General features: G+C 42.3%; 1 protein-coding gene across 1 annotated transcript in view; it reads left to right on the plus strand.

Moving 5' to 3' along the window:
- The window catches only part of KAZN (kazrin, periplakin interacting protein), a 207872-nt gene that overhangs the window by 518 nt on the left and 191596 nt on the right, over window positions 1-15758 (plus strand). The window lies entirely within an intron of this gene.

Here is a 15758-nt window from a genome sequence, read left to right on the forward strand (position 1 = left end):
AAGAGAGCAACATACATCTATGACCCCAACTCCCTATTCCTCACCTCCTGGTTTGCAATGTTCTTAATTTCTTTTCTCCCCTGCCCTGTTCTCAAGCCCTTCCCCAAACCTGGTGTTCTCCAAAGGGAAAGCTGGAGCGACCCCTGTTGCATTTGCACACTTGCCTCAACTTCTAAAACCACTTAAAAGCCTTGTGTCCCAATAGTTACAAATCTGAGGCAAAGGTTGGGATGATTGTGCTCTTTGGGTAAATGTGAACTGGAACAAGCTGCTCTTTGCCTGATTTTGGAAGTTACCATTGTGTTTTGATGTGTTGACAGCATGGATAACATTTTTTTCCAATTTCAAAATAATAATGTTCAAAATGGAGGTTGATTTGCTGGTTTGGAGGGTGACTGTTGCAGTAGAGAGCATTTCCAGGTATGTGGATCTCTGTTTTGGCTTTCAGTTCTGTGAAGGACCAAGTGTTTGGGTTTTTTTCCTTTTGCTTTTCCTGGCTGTGGTACCGTAGTACCTGGAAGCTCCATTCCTTTTCCCATTTGTTTTCATGCATTTGTAGCATCCCCACAGATGGGCCTGGTTATCTGTGGCTTGTGCCTTGTATTAGGGAAGGAGTGTGTAACATGAGTACACCCAGATTTTCTGGTTCTGCCTCTTGCTTATCCTTATTTGCTCTGCACAGGTGCTTGGAATCACTAAGCACTTTGCACTAGGATCCTCCTTCATACCTGAGTTTCCAAGAGCAGTAGAATCAATTTTGCACGACTGACTGTTTTCATATCCCTGCTCACAGGTTGCTCTGAGAATGGATTTCTTTACTTATGGCTGTGGAGAAAGCCTGTTTTTTTTTTTGCAATGATGGCATGATAGCACTTGCTTTGAATTTCTAGGGCTAGTTTTACTTTTTTACTCAAGCCTACTGGTAACTTTCTTATTGCTGTCTGTGACAGAAAACATATTTTTTAAGAGAGATGCACCAAAGTGTCCCATCCCTTCTCTCTCTTTTCTCCCCAGGCAATGCTATAACTAATGATGTTTGGGTTGTGGTGTTTCTGTTTTGCGTGGTGAGATCCCAAATATTGCATATTAGGGTTTTTGCTGCAGATCTTTGTGTCATGTCTGTTGTGTGGGACACTCACTGGCTGAGCTGGGAGGATGACTCATTAGCTGACAGCTACTCAGTTCATGAAGCCCATGATCCTGCTGCTGCCTCCAAGGAAATGTCAGGCAGTTTTTCCAGAGGGTTTGGTATTATTCTTTCATGTTATATGGCCTGGGATCAGTCCAAAAGCTGTGAAGCCATTTTGCCAGGTGTTACACTAAGAAGAGAGGTGCAAGCAAGCCCTGGTCCTGAGTGAGCAGAGTGGTTTCCAAAGGAGTAAGACCAACTGGATGGGAAAACACAGGTGGCAATTCTTGTTTTCTTTGCTTTTCCTTTCCCGTTCTTACAGGGAAATGCCATAGGGCATAATCCTGTGTGTCTTGGGCTTTGGAATCCCACCTCAGTAACTCAGCCATAAGATTTTCTTCTTTTTAATGGATTTTTAAATTATTTTCTAGATGTCTCCTCAGGCAGATGCAGCCTTTGAGTACAGGGTGCAGTGATACCCGGATCAGGGGAGACACCCAGAACCACATTACTGTTGCTGGTGACATTTGGGTTTTTTTAGTAACACTGTGATGTGCTTGAATGATAAAGGTCCTGGCCTTAATTAAATGTCAAACTATGAGCCTGGAGAAATGCTGAACTCCAAATAAATCACAGGCTTGACAGCACAACTTTCATGTACCACCTGGAAAGAGCTCATGTTTTCTATAGCTCCTGTCTTGGTTAGAAAGATTATTTTCCTCCAAAGAACCTGCAAGAAGAGTTGGGGTTTGCTTGCAGAATGTGCCTTAGGTTTTGTGTAGCAGCCTCTGTCCCCAGGGGAGTGAGCATAGTCTCTGCTGTCCCTGCTCACCTAATGCTGTTCCTCAGACACTTGCTCTGAAAAAGCAAAGATTGAATGTTTTGAAAGTCCCCCTTTCTCCTGCCAGCTGCACATCTTCCTGTTTGATGTGAGACTTGAAAAGTTTTCTGTGCAGTGGATTCTTCATAATTGGCTGATTATTCATGCATAGCTTTTGTAGATTTGCATAATACCCTGGGATGAACTATGGTGATTGCAGTATTAGTCTAAAGAGTGTGTTGTCATATGGGAGTCCTGCTCCAAAGCTGTTTTGCCCTTTGGGCAAGTGCTTGATCTTTATTTGACCTCTGAAGCCCTGGTTACATGTAGGATGCTCTTTTGAAAAGGAGTGTTTTTTCTGTCTTCCTCTTCTAGCCTAGCCTGCTGCTTACCCTCCTGAGCTCCCTATGCCTCAATGCATTTATTTGCTAGGATGTATTCCTTGCAATGACCTGGGATTTTTTTTTTTTTCTTTGCACTGAACACAGGGAATAGTGCAGATCAGAGACTGCAGCTGGCTTAACTCCGTGGTTTGGGAGTTCACTGACACAGCTCCATTTCCCAGCAGTAAATCCTTGCTGTTGCAGGCATTACATTTACCTGATGCATGAAAGATTTGTTGGTGTCTGCTGGGGGCATGGTCACCTTCCACGGGACTGTAGTTTGAAAAGAGGGACTGTAATTCCTGCCCAGGATTGCTCAGAGAATAAGGTTTTCATTTCATGGACCAGGTTGGTTGGTTTTTCAGCTAGTCCAGCCTAACTACAAGGTTGATGATTTCCAAAAGGAGCAATGAGAAAAAAGGCTGGCTTTTTCCAGTCCTCACTCTTCCCCATCTCAACTGGCTGTCCTGTCTGTCAGGCAGTGCTGGAGGGTCTTTCTTGTTTGAAGCATGGATTTGAGTCTGGCACAGATTCTTGCTGTAAATTTTGCTAAAACCAAAATGAAAGGCTCTAGTTGAATTCCATTTGTCAGTTTCTGAATTAAAAAATAAAATAAAATTGGTGAAAGATGATTTAATGCATTCACACCAAAGCCAAGATCCTTTCTGGTCCTGAGTTTCCAAAGTCAAAACACTTTGGTGAGCTCAGGGTCTGGCTACAAGAGCACTTGAGCACACCTTTTGTGACAGCTCTTCTTCCCTCCCATGGACAACAAGAGAAAACAGTTGGTCTAAAATTTGCTTGGATGGGTTGGTTTGGGACCACAGAATCTGGCTGGAAATGTGCTCCTTGGTATTTATTGCATTAGGTTTCCTACGTGCGTTAGTCAGCAATGAATTTTTCATGGTACAAGTTGTTTCATTTGCTCTCCCAGGAGAAGGTGTGTGTATAGCAAAGACTTAATTTCCTAAGACGATGGCAACAGTCTTGGTTAATTACTGTGCTGCAGGCTAGGGCTGTGCTTGAGCAGATTTCCTAATTTCGGGGAAATACAAAAGCAGGTATTAGGTGAGCAAGGGAAGATGAATTCAGGGATCACCAAGAGCCTGGTCTTGGCTGAAAGACTTGGGATGCTCAGATGCTTCAACCAAAAACTGTTACTCTGCTGGCCAGCCCTGCAGGCACCTGGGGTAGGAGATTATTTACTGCAGCATTACAAAATTTGGGCCTGGCTTTTATTTAATGGAAATTCAACAGCAAAGGAGGAAATGTTCCTTCTTCCCTTGCACTAAATCTTCCTGCCCTTGAAGGTTTCTGTTCCCTTGGGGTGGGCTACTGTCTGGGCCTGCATCCTGGTGTCCTTGGAAGCTCCAGCAGCTTGGGAGCAACCAGCAGAAATCCACTGTGGGGCTTGAGGAGGTGTCAAGGAGATCCCTGCCCACTGTCTGTGCGAAATAACTTTGTGTGCTTTGGTGTAGAAAAGAGGTGTCATTTTTATCAAAACCAAACTCCCGTTCTTCTAAGATGACAAGAAATGTATCAGAAACAAACTACTCCAAAAGCCTTGAGTTTGGTATTTTAGGGGGAAACAAGATAATTGGATTCTCTCTGGGACCAGCTCTAGCACTAGGAGGAAAAGTCATTTACCTCTCCCCAGAAAAGCAGATGACGTGCTCCTGCCTGAGCTGAACAGATTAAGGAGCCACAGAAATGAAATGGGAAGATCACCAATATTTTTCTTTTCCATCCAGTGGAATGAACTGTTATTAGGGATAAAGAGAAGTGACATTTCACTCTCTCTTCACTTTGTTAGCTAGTCCTGTGCTCCTCAGGAGAACAGTAATCAGTGCCTCATGGATGGAGTTCACTTGCTGTTTATACCATTTGTCACTTTACAATATTCTCCTTTTAATCACACTAATATTGTGCTGAAGCTACTTGCTCAGGAAGCCACAGCTGACCTGTGGGGCTGCCTGGGGCTCCAAAGGCACAAAAGACAAGGATCAGCTAATACTCTAGAAATATTGATGTGAAGTGCATGAGAAATCAGTGGAGATGGCGTTTGGGGTATAACAGATGACAGGGTTTGTTACCTGGCAGTGGTTTTCCTGGTTTGGGGCTTTTCAGACTTGAAAAGCACATGGGAATTGGGGCATGTGGCTGAGATGATGGGTCAGGGGTCTCATTCAGCAGAGCTTGGCTGTTTCTGATAGACAAATAGTGGATCATGTCCTGAGAGTGATGGATTGTACCAGCTTGGAAGAGGGGAAAACCCCAGTATTTAAAAAAAAAAAAAAAGTGGAAAGTAGGGTGTCTGTCTGTTAAAGAAGTGGGGAAAGCTGGACTGCAACTAAAAACTGCAGCTAAATCCACATTTCCCGTGATGGATCTAGTGTTATAATCCCCAAAGATTCTGATGCTTGATTAAAGGGGCAGAGGATGCTGGCAGCAGAGCAGGATGCCTGGTGCCATGGCTCAGCTTCCCACCCTGCCCATGGCACTCCTGTCCCCCAGGGGAGTACCTTTTTCTCGGGAAATCCATGTGGAAGTGGTTAATCTGCTTAAAACCAGCTCAGTGAGAACAGCCATAGGAGGGAGGAAGTGGCAGGGACTGTGGGCATGTTAGTAAGTATGAAATTATGTACACATATCTACATCTATATATATAATACACAGCAGGAGGGGTTTACTCCTCAAACTGTCAGGAAAAGCTTTTCCAAAATGCTGTGTGCCACTACGTATCTGACAAAAAAACCCCTCAACAACAGAAAACGGGAAGAAAATACTGAAAATATTTATCTTTGCATGAATTAAAAATTGTTCCCTGTCATCTCAATAGAGAGACTCAATTATTACAGCATCTGTGGAGTAACTATTTGCCAAGTGATTTACTCCTGATTAAATTAGGGGTGGTGTTCATCTGCACTCCTGCTGGACAAATTTGGTTTTGTCAGTTAATGGTCATGAATAGCTAAAGGATAAGGGTATAATAATTTCTTTAAACTGAAAGCAACCATTATATTTTTATGACACAAAAATAATGAACTGAAAATAGGTATTTGATTAGACTTGCAGCTCCAAACATGCATTAGTTATCCTTTCTTTCTTTGGAGGGCTTTGAGGCAATTTCAAGGGCCATGCATTGTTAAAAGGAAAGTGGAATGAAAGGCATTAAGCCAGGTATTTGCTTTTACTATGGCTTTATCCTATTTTATGGAAGGTGGGGATTTTTGTTCTAGCTAGTTGTGTAAGTGGATATTTTTAAGCTGCCTAAATGGTGATATGAAATAATGGAAGTATTTTACTAGAACATATTCAGGCCATCATAATTTTAATTGGAAAATGAGCTGAACAAGCTGAAGTATTGCCTCTGTCCTTTATCATCCTGACTAATGCAGCGGCTGCAATGACGGAATTCAAAAATATTTGAGCCTTTCCAAAGCAAAACATTCCTACAGAGCCAAAACGCAATACTCTTGAAATATTTACATGGCTTTGAATGAAATAAAATGGATGAAATTGTAGGAGATGGAGAAACTATGTTTGGATTCCCTTTGTTTTAGGAAAGTGTAGTGTCATCAGACCTCTGTGTAAAGAGAAGACAGGTTAGGACAAGAAACTGATGGATTTTCTCCGCAGAAAAGAAATAAGATCTTGCAGTGTTCCAAGGGTGGTGGGTTGCAGAGGAAGACTGTGGTATCATCTGATACATCTGGGCATTTTTGCAGTATCATTCCGTAAGACTTGATCCAAAAAGCCCTTTTTAGCAGCTCCCAGTAAAGCAGCTAGAGACGGTGACCTTGGAGCAAACGGCAGCCAGCCTGGTTAATTATCAAATCCATTCATCTGGGGACAAGCTCTGCCTCAGTGCAGCTCTGCCAGAGGGGCTCTGCTGCCTGTTGTTTCAAGAGTAAATTCCAAGTAATTAAATTTATTTGTATTTCTACTATTCCTTTTTTTCTAATTAGTTGAGCAATGCAATGGTGCTCTGTGCTCTCCTGTACATGTCCTTAACATTCACCAGCAGCTTTTGGTGCCATGATTCACTGCTGGGTCCAGGTTACAGGGATAAAGAGCCTAGTTCCTGCTGTGTTCTGTACCCACCCTTGTTTGCTGAGGAGGCTGAAATGCAACTAAATGGTTAAAAAAAAAAAAAGTAAATAAGTGAAATTCCAGGGAACTAAGTGTGTCAGTAAAGGCTTGGCAAAGCAAAGGGGATCTGATGCACACAGGGCCTGCAGCAGAATGAAACTTCATTCTCCCTGCAGTGTCTTTTTTGTGTGGATAAAAATAGTTCCTGTCCCTCATCTGAGCTGTTCAGGTTATCCTGGATGTGCTTATTAGCTTGATCTTGCAGAAACAGAAGCAAAGGTGCAGCAGGCCTCAGAGGCTGCAAAAATGAAACTGTTCAGCCTCAAGATTTGCCAAAAATAGCCCTAAGGATTGCTGGGTGATGGTGTGGGGCTGTGGCACCTTCAAGAAGGGGAAGCAGGAGACAGGGCAATGCCAAAGCTTGTGAAGCCTGAGAGTGATGGGATATTCCAGGCTGTGCAGCCAGGGAGGAGAGGAAAAGGGTCAGCTCTGCCCCTTCTCTGGGTGTGAGCTGGGCCTGAGTTGTGCCCAAGAAGGGAAATTTCCCTGCAGGAGTCCTGGGAGCTATTCTCTGTCTATGTACATTCCCCATCAATTCCAGGCCTCCACTGGATGCGATTCCTGTGCTACTCCAGAATCCAATTCCATGGGATCTTTTGTAATGCTTGATCCAGACACATTTCTCTCTGGACTGGCTGGTAATTGCAGCTGGCTGGGCCAGCAGGGGTTTCCCGAAGCAGAGAAAGGCAGGAGAAATCCTCCAGCCCCGCTCACCTCTTCCAAGCTGTGGTTAGCTCCATGGCTCTAACACACAGAGGATTCTTTGGTTTTATTGGTCCATGTCCAATATTCTGGGCTGCTTTGACAAGTCTAACACAAAGATATCATGTTTCCATGATATCAGCACTTAACCAGGAGTGTTCCTGTCATTTTTACAGGCTTTAAAGAAGGGTTTGGAGCTTTCCTTTGGTGCAGAGATACTTCAGTTCCCTTCAATGAACTGGACATATTAAGAGTGACCTGGCTGTGGCAGCACAGAGCTCTGAGGAAGTTAATTAACTTTTTTCATCCTCGTTTCTGCATGGTGAGCTCTGAGCGTGCATGCTGGCTCAGGTATTTACGTACCCCTGACATGTGCATTTGCCCTCCAGGTGAATTGCAGTTTCTTTGCAAAGTTCCCTCCTAATTTTGCAGTAGCAAAGTCTTTCGGGGCTTTTCCTGGGGATATTCCTTCCAGTAACAGTGAAAAGGGTTTTCAGCTTCACTGGGTTTTGCATTAGGAGGTGGTCTGTTTTCCCTGCTGTGTTAAACATCTCCAGTACCAAGTGCTTGAAGGGCTCTGGTTAGTCTGGGAAGATTCCAAGTATGTGTCCAACAACACATTAAATCAGTATGTCATTTTTATCACTGCAAAGGAACTGGGCTTCCTCCTCCTTTTCTGCAGGAAACGATGGGAAAGGACTTTTAAAATAAAATAAATTAGAAACCTCAGTACATAATCCAGTCACTGTCAGTCTGTAGGTGGCTATGGCTGGTACCCGCACCTTGAATGCTTCTGTTTTTCTGGAAAAGCTGGGATTTTTGAAATAAATGTCCTTTCTGCAGTGGTGCTGACCCCCGGTGGCCGCTGGGCTGGTGTCTCCTGCTGCACTTGCCGATCAAGTGCCTGTTCTTTAGTAAAGGAAGTTTATTGGGGGGGGGGGATTGTCTGTTTCTTGGGATGTATTCTGAGAGTGCAAATGTGCTCAAATAAACATTAAGATTTCTTTTATATATTCATTCAGCTGGAGTAATGTATTTCCAGTGGTCTGTTGAAGACCTAACCGGAGTTTGTTTTTCTTGAGTTTATCTCTCAGTTTACTGTGTGTGTGTTAATATGCTGATAACATCCTGACTTGAAAACCATCAAGCCATCATCACGGATTCCTATGGATTTTGAGTCAGGCTGCTGGTAAGGGCAGCCCCAGCTAGAGTTTGTAGAAACAGAAGTAGGAAAAGTACTTTTTGGGCTTGGATTTGCTTTTCTAAATGTCCTCAATAAATAGATGCAATTTCTTAATTGAAAGCTGAGATTCTTTTGCTCCCCCCTCAAGAGCCAGTAAATAAGGTGGTAAGCACAGCAAATACATTAAGGGTTACTAGTGTCAGCTCCTGGAATTGATAAGCTGGGATTTGTGTTCTGTAAACAGCCAAATGCTGCTTTTGCAGATACTGGAAGGTTTTATCTTCAAGGCAAATTGTAAATGAGCAAGCTGGGTAACTTAACATTCACAACTGGTTGCACTGGATTAACTACTGTAAAGATTTATAGACATGGAGGAGCCCAGAAAAGGCATTTCCATGAAGTTCTGGATTTTAATTAAAATTTTATATTCCTTACAATCAAGAGGTGGCTTGAATGAGTGTCATCATTTTGTGAGGACCTTCCTTCCATTTAATAGATATTGTTTGCCACATGGAAAAAACAAGGTAATGTCATCTCTTGCTTTGATAGCAAAGTACATACAAGACAGTTTCAAATACAAGAGATCCTCAATCCAATGCCATGAATCTAATTGCATCTAATGTTAATTGTCCTATTGATCTTGAGGATTTCACTGTATTCCAGATCAATCCAGATGTCTGATGCTTCAAATATTGCCAACAATTAAGCATACATTTGAACTTTTTCATATAAAGTCAGAAATACTGGAGCTGCTGCTTTACCTTATATGAACATGGGTTTTTTGGTTGTGTTGTTTATTTTGTTTGTTTGTTGGTTTTTCTTGGGTTTTTTTCCCCCCCTTTTCTTTTAGTTTCTACAAGCCAGCTGGCCCCAGTTACCTGGGAATGCCACCTTGCTGCTTCCACTCCAGGAAAGCTGTGCTTTCCTTGCAGAGAGAGGGATTTTATGCTTAACTTTCTTTGTGCTTGACAGTGTTTCACTTGAGATTTGCTGCTTTCCTCCTTGTTGCTGGAATTAGGGAATCCTGGTTTAAGATTGATGCTCCCCCCCTGCCCCTTTTGCAAAAAGTGAATATGATTAATGAAAGACCTTGATTGTAATAGTTTCTTTTAAGGAATTGTTGGGCTTTGATACCCAGTTTGTGATCTTAAGCAGGGATTATTTGTGTTCAGGCTGTCTGTTCTCTTCCCTTTTGTTGGGCAAAATCTGCTTTTTGCAAGTCTGTGCAGGGTCGATAGGTTAATGATGGAAAGGATTTCCTCAGGGCTCCATCGTTTGTTGTCTGGAGGCTTTGGGCATCTTAAGTGGATTTAAACATCCAAATCTGGCTGATGCTGCTTCCAGTTAACTTTTGCAACAGTTTTTGATTTATACAATGCCTGGGAACAGGCCAGGAGAGGGAGGCAGAGTACACAGCAATGCGGAGCTCCCTTTGAGTCAAAATCAAATCTGTCCAAGTTGATGGATGCAAAAATGTTTGTACTGCACAAAACCACAGCCCCACAGCAGGGAGCGGTGCTGGAGCTTTCTTGGGCTCCCTGGAATCCTGCAGCTGTTGCTGGTGGCCCTACACTGATAATACCAGCTGCTTGATGGTGGTTCTCCAGCATTGTCAGCATCAAGTGAAGCTGCTTTGTAGTCCAGGTGTTTGTCCATCTATCCCTTCAGCCTGCAATGACATCAACTGCACAGCTCAGACACTCAAGTTCTCCTTTGCCAGTAGCTCATGACTGTCTCAAGGTTGAGGGGGGCTCATCATGGTGTGCAGAATGAGTCTGGCTGATCCTAGGCTCAGACCTACTTCCATGAGATGATGGCTCTTTCAGGTTAGCTAATCTATACAGATTTAGGTTAATTTCAGGGTAATTCTGCTAATTAATTGTAATTGGACGATTACAAGCAGCAGCATTTGGTTTATCAAATAGGTCTCATTTGGTATAAATCAAATATATTCTGAGAACGTAAGCCCAAGGAATGTTCAGCTGTGTGAATCATAGGCTGGTGATCTTGCATGCTGCAATTTTCATTATTTATTTTTTTAAAAGGAAACCAAAATTGGAAAGTAGGAGCTTTTTTGTCTGTGGCTTTTTCTATTGTAAGAATTTCTTTAGTTTCATGTGTCCAAGTCTCCCAAATTGAACAGCAAGATCCAGAGAAAAATCTGCCTTCTCTTAGCAATAGCTCTGCTATCTGCCAGTTTGCTGTAAAAAAGCATTTCAAGGAAACAAAAAAATATTTGGGGAAACTTTAACTCTTTTAAGGGTCATGTCAAGGGCCCCTCATGCTTCTAGGGATCTGTCCAAATTCATCAATGAGATTTTTATATAATTGTGGCCTGTGTAAGAAGTTTTATTTGATGCTCCAGGCAACCCTGAAAATTCTTCTGGACTGCAACAATTTGATTTTTCCTCAGCTTCATATTAGAGCAGATGATTTCAAACTGGCCTGCAACACAAGTGCTGTGATTATTACAGGGGCTGCCTGGTGCATATTCAGGATTGACGATAGGAAAGTGTGACCAAGGAAATTATAAAAGTCTTTGTGTCATGGATAAGTGCAAAGAAAATGAAATTCCTATTTGGTATTGCTTGTAGTACCCCAAGAAAGCATGGAGTGACCCAGGTCAGAAATAACCCACCCTAAAATAATGATGTGATTGAAGCTCAGGGCAAGCTACACAGAGAATTTCTTGCCAGAGAAGAGGTTTTAGCTAAATAAAATTCTGGTGAACAATTACTCTCGTAATTCAGTAGTAATCCTGTTGGGGAATTGCTCTCAGTAAGTCTTATTAATTAGTTCAGCTAACATGAGGGATTAATAGATAGTGCAACAGTCTTGATGAAATGTTATTTGTTTATTCCCATTTTACACCTTGATTTGGGGGGGGGGGGGGGGGCAAAAAAATGCTATGTAAAATGTAAATTTTGTGTATGCAGAAGCCTTTTTGTGTTCTGGGTCTGGACCAGTGAGAAGGGGTGTTGAACACCTCTGAAGAAAGGACTCCTCCAACTAGCTGGTGTATTCCTTAAAATTACAGCAGCGTGATTGTTAACCCAGGCCTTGGGAGAGTCTTGCTGCTCAGGCAGAGGTGCGTGTGCTCACCGAGCACTGCAGGGGGATCCCACAGAGTGAAGCAGAGGGGGACAATTCCCTCCCTGGATTTGATGTTCATGCTGCTGGGGATGCAGCCTGAGAGTGGAGCCAGCTGAGCAGTGGCACTTCCTTGATCTGCTGATATTTTTGTGTCAGCAACTGCACCTGAGGCCAGACCAACCTTCTTCATAAACAGCCTGAGAATTAGTGATGACGTTTCTTGTTAGGAAATAACCATTTTCTGCTTATGTTACCAGGCTTCCCCCCCCTTCTACAAGTCTAAACCATAAGCACTAATGCCTCCTCTAAGTGATGATTTTTTTGTGGTTTGATGGTCTTCTCAGCTCTCTCTCCTCTTGTCACTGAGATGTGACAGTGTTTTTATGGCTCTCTTGCTAAGAACAGTTAATGAGAGTGCTGAGCAATGGAAAGGTCAGAGCGATAAGGAGCAGCACCCGGCTGTGTTCCTGTGGCAGAGCCTGGCACAGTGTGAACCTCCCCAAGGGACAGACTGCAGCAAAAATGGGGAACAATGTGAATTCATTGGAAATAATTCAGGTTCCAGCCTCAGACCCATCATCTCCTGGACTTTCTTGGGTGCTGGAGGGCATTGTTAGGCTGACAAATGGCTCCTTTAATTTGTTTTACTCGATGGAAAGAAGCGTGTCTGCTGTAAGATGCCTCCCTTCAGGGTGTGTTTTTGCCTGGGTTGTGAAATGTTCCAGGTCACTGCTGGGGTGCCTTCATTCCATTAATAAACAACAATAAGCTTAGAATGAGAAAACCTGCTGGGGTTGTTGCATTATAGTAAAATAACTTGGGTGAAGAAGAGCACTTGCCACATTTTCTATTGCTGGTGTGGTCAATAAATGGATTAATAATTAAGTGAACTTCTGTGATGATTAACTCTGCAGTCTGTGGGCATATAACTAAGCTGGACAGACCTCTTGTCAAGGTGTATGTATATTTGCTCTTGGAAGAAATCTCAAATCTTTACGGAGGAGCAAGATTCTTTGAGCAATTATTTGCAGTTTTCCTTGCTGAACTTCCAGTTAATTTTCTTAGGGTTTTTTTGTTTGTCTTTATTTTGCAAATATCCTTTATCACTTGTGTCTCACCTCCACGGCTCATCACGTGTGGTGTGACTGCTGTTTTTCTGTGCTTTAGGCTACACTGTTATTGTACTCTGTGTCATTTCACCTAGAAAATTATGTAGAGAGCTGTAAACTACTTGATGGAATTAAATATTTAAAGCTCACTGTGATTCAGGGGAAATTAAGGGCTACAAAACTTGAGGATCCCCTAGATGATTATTTTTTTTTCAGCCTAAATTTTTTTTCCAGCTTTGCACCTACATTTTTATGTGGCTTTTATAGGCTTACATTTTAATTCATATTAAAAAAAAAACCAACCCCAAAACCCGACCTTAAATGGGTATTGGATGAATATAAGAGTTACTGCAGATGTGTTTTGCTGTCCATGAAACCGAGTCATTGGTTAAGGATCTGCTCCTTGAGGATCCTTGAGGAAGTATCTCAGCAGTTCTGGTTCCCCTTTGCTGGTTGGGCTGTAGATGAGCAGCAGTAAGTAGAGCAGGTGTTATTGGAGCCATCTCCTCCTCTGTTGTTACAGGAACACAGCAGTAGGGTGCCAGGGAAGGCAGGAGAGATGGTGTTTGTTGGATGACACAGAAAATTAGAGCTTGGAAGTAATGGCTTTTTCCTCCTTAGAGACATTGATACCCTTGATTTTGCAGTGGTGCTCTGAAAAGAAGCTGCCTGGGAAGAAAGGGGTGTTTGGAGGTGTAATTAGTGGTAGGAAACCTGCTCTGCGTCCATGAGGTGTTGCTATCTGGCCATCTGTGTGCTGTTACTTGTGGATGTGCATCTCCTTCCCTTTCCTCACTGTCCCAGTAACTTGCTGCTCAAGGTGTGGGGAACGCATGCTCACAGCTTCCCTGAAAGCCTTTGTGAATTTATTAACAGAGTGTTACTGCATGCTTCAGGTCCTGAGATTGAAAATCAGAGCTGCATGTGAAGCTCCCTCCATTCCACACTGTGCTAACAGAGGCTGGACAGGTGCTTCAGATAAACCAACTCACATTTTGAGCAGTGTGCCCTCCTTTGAAGTGTGAAGAAAAACGAGGATGTGAAGTGTGGAAGGATGTATCGGGGTGAGACAGAGCAGAGAGACAGTGCAGACATGGTGGCTCCAGTGCAGCTGTGCTTTGCAGCCAGAAATATTTAGGGACCAGCAAATAAAATTCCTCACCCATGGGTGGAGAGAGACTCTCTTCTGGATCTGCACAAACTGCAGCTCTTCCCTCTTCACCCAACAGATTTAGCCCAGCAGATGCTGTGTGTCCTTTGCCGTAGCCGTGCACTCGGTCCATAGGCTGCATGGGAAATGTATATGGGAAAAATATACGTGGTGGTGAAGGTTCCTGGCAGAGTCTTGGAGGCTACTCGGGGTGGAGGATATACAAGCTGGATAGTGCAAGAGCCTATTTAAATTGCTTTTTCCTACTTTAAGACAGGGCGAAGCCCTTCTACATTTTGGAGGCTGTTCAAGCGTGACATTCCGAGCTGCAAAAAGTATCCCATTTCATTACTTTTCCCTCCATCTTTCTTCCCAAAAATGTCTAAAACACACATAACATTGGAAATGCTTGAATGCGTTAAACTGTAGAAACTTTGGCCTTAGACCTGATTGGAATTTCAAATGGAGTTTGCTGGTGTGAATCTAAATCCATCTTTCAATGTGCTACACACAGAAATGAAGGTGGGGATGATGTTGCTGGAAGTCAGCATTTGTGTAATCATTTGCATACATGATCTGCAGCACTGAGATTGTATTAAACCCAATATTAAACCTCATGTTTTAAAGAACAGAATCAGGAAAATGGAAGATTTTTTTTTTTTCCCTTTTGAAAAGACTGAGTTGCATCTAGTTATGCAGAAGTGCTGAGGATCCTGAACTCAGTGCTTCTGGCAATGTCTTGCTGAGCCTGCCTGTTGTAGCACCTGGATCTGGCTGCTCCATGATGTCCATGGAAGGGGAGAAGGTGTGTGTGCCTCTCCAGCCCATGGGGCAGCTACATTCCCTGGGTCCCCCAGGCCAAAGAGAGATTATACTGAACAAGGGTTTTTATGCTATACTTCAAGCATGTATTTATTTTTTAGGGATACTTCCCCCTACAAGACATGTTTTGCCTTCCAGGGTTAGGATTTTTTTTCCTTAATTTACTAGATCATTTCACACTACTGCAATAAAAAATCGGTGAAGCAATTAGTCCCCCTTGGTTTTTTTTAATATCATTGTTCCATAGTTGCTTATTTTCACTTTTTAATTTTTATCTTCCTTGCTCTTACCTGGCCATGGGTTAGAAACTGTTTGGTATTACCAAACATAAAATGTTTCTGGCATGTTTGGGAAAGACTCAGGAATGAAAGAGAAAACCTGACCCTAAGTTTTCAGTATTTCCGGTCATTCCAGGAGGCAAAAAAGAAACTGAAAAGTTGCAAGCAAAAAATGCAAATATGCGTTTTGTCAGCTGAAGAACTTGTGCTAATTTTGATAATTTTGGATTTTCATCTTGTGTTTTTCCTACTTGATCCAAATATGGACTTCTGATTTTATTATTTTTTTTTCCAGTTCTATATATTGCCAATAGAAACATATTGTGCTCATTGACAGTAATAGCCTTGTAGCAGCCTTTTATTATGTAAGGGAATAAGAAAGATCTGGAATAATTATCTATTACTTATTTTCCAATTCAAAATAAACACTCTTAAATCTAAGCTTCTAGTCCTCCTGGAGAGACTTTACAAATGCTTCATGCCTCGGTTTAAAAAGGGAACAAATGAGGTAGCAATTAATAAAAACCAGTAATGAAATATTTTAGATAACTCAGTCCATTGCTGTTAGAGGCACAAATGCCTGTTACTGTGCTCAAAATCCTACTGGAAGAAATCACCTTGATGTCAAGGAAAAATTACAAATCACAAAAAAAGAAACTTTCTTCTATTAATTATCCCCTCCAGATATCCCAGTAAAAGAATAATTATCCAAAAAAGTAAGAGTTTTAAGATTCCTGACTGCAAATCTGATTGACTTTTGTTTCTTTGGGAAGAAGCAATATTCTCCTCTCTTTGTGTAAAATCACTTCATTTTTAGGGGCTGTTTAGTAATTCTGATTTGCAGAAGAGCAGATGTAAGGAGTCTGAATAACATCTGCCTGAGTGCAGATGAAAACATTATGACCATCATGGTATAACAGACAATAATACCTTCAGG

This window comes from Apus apus, chromosome 20, assembly GCF_020740795.1.
Source record: "Apus apus isolate bApuApu2 chromosome 20, bApuApu2.pri.cur, whole genome shotgun sequence".
NCBI lineage: Eukaryota > Metazoa > Chordata > Aves > Apodiformes > Apodidae > Apus > Apus apus.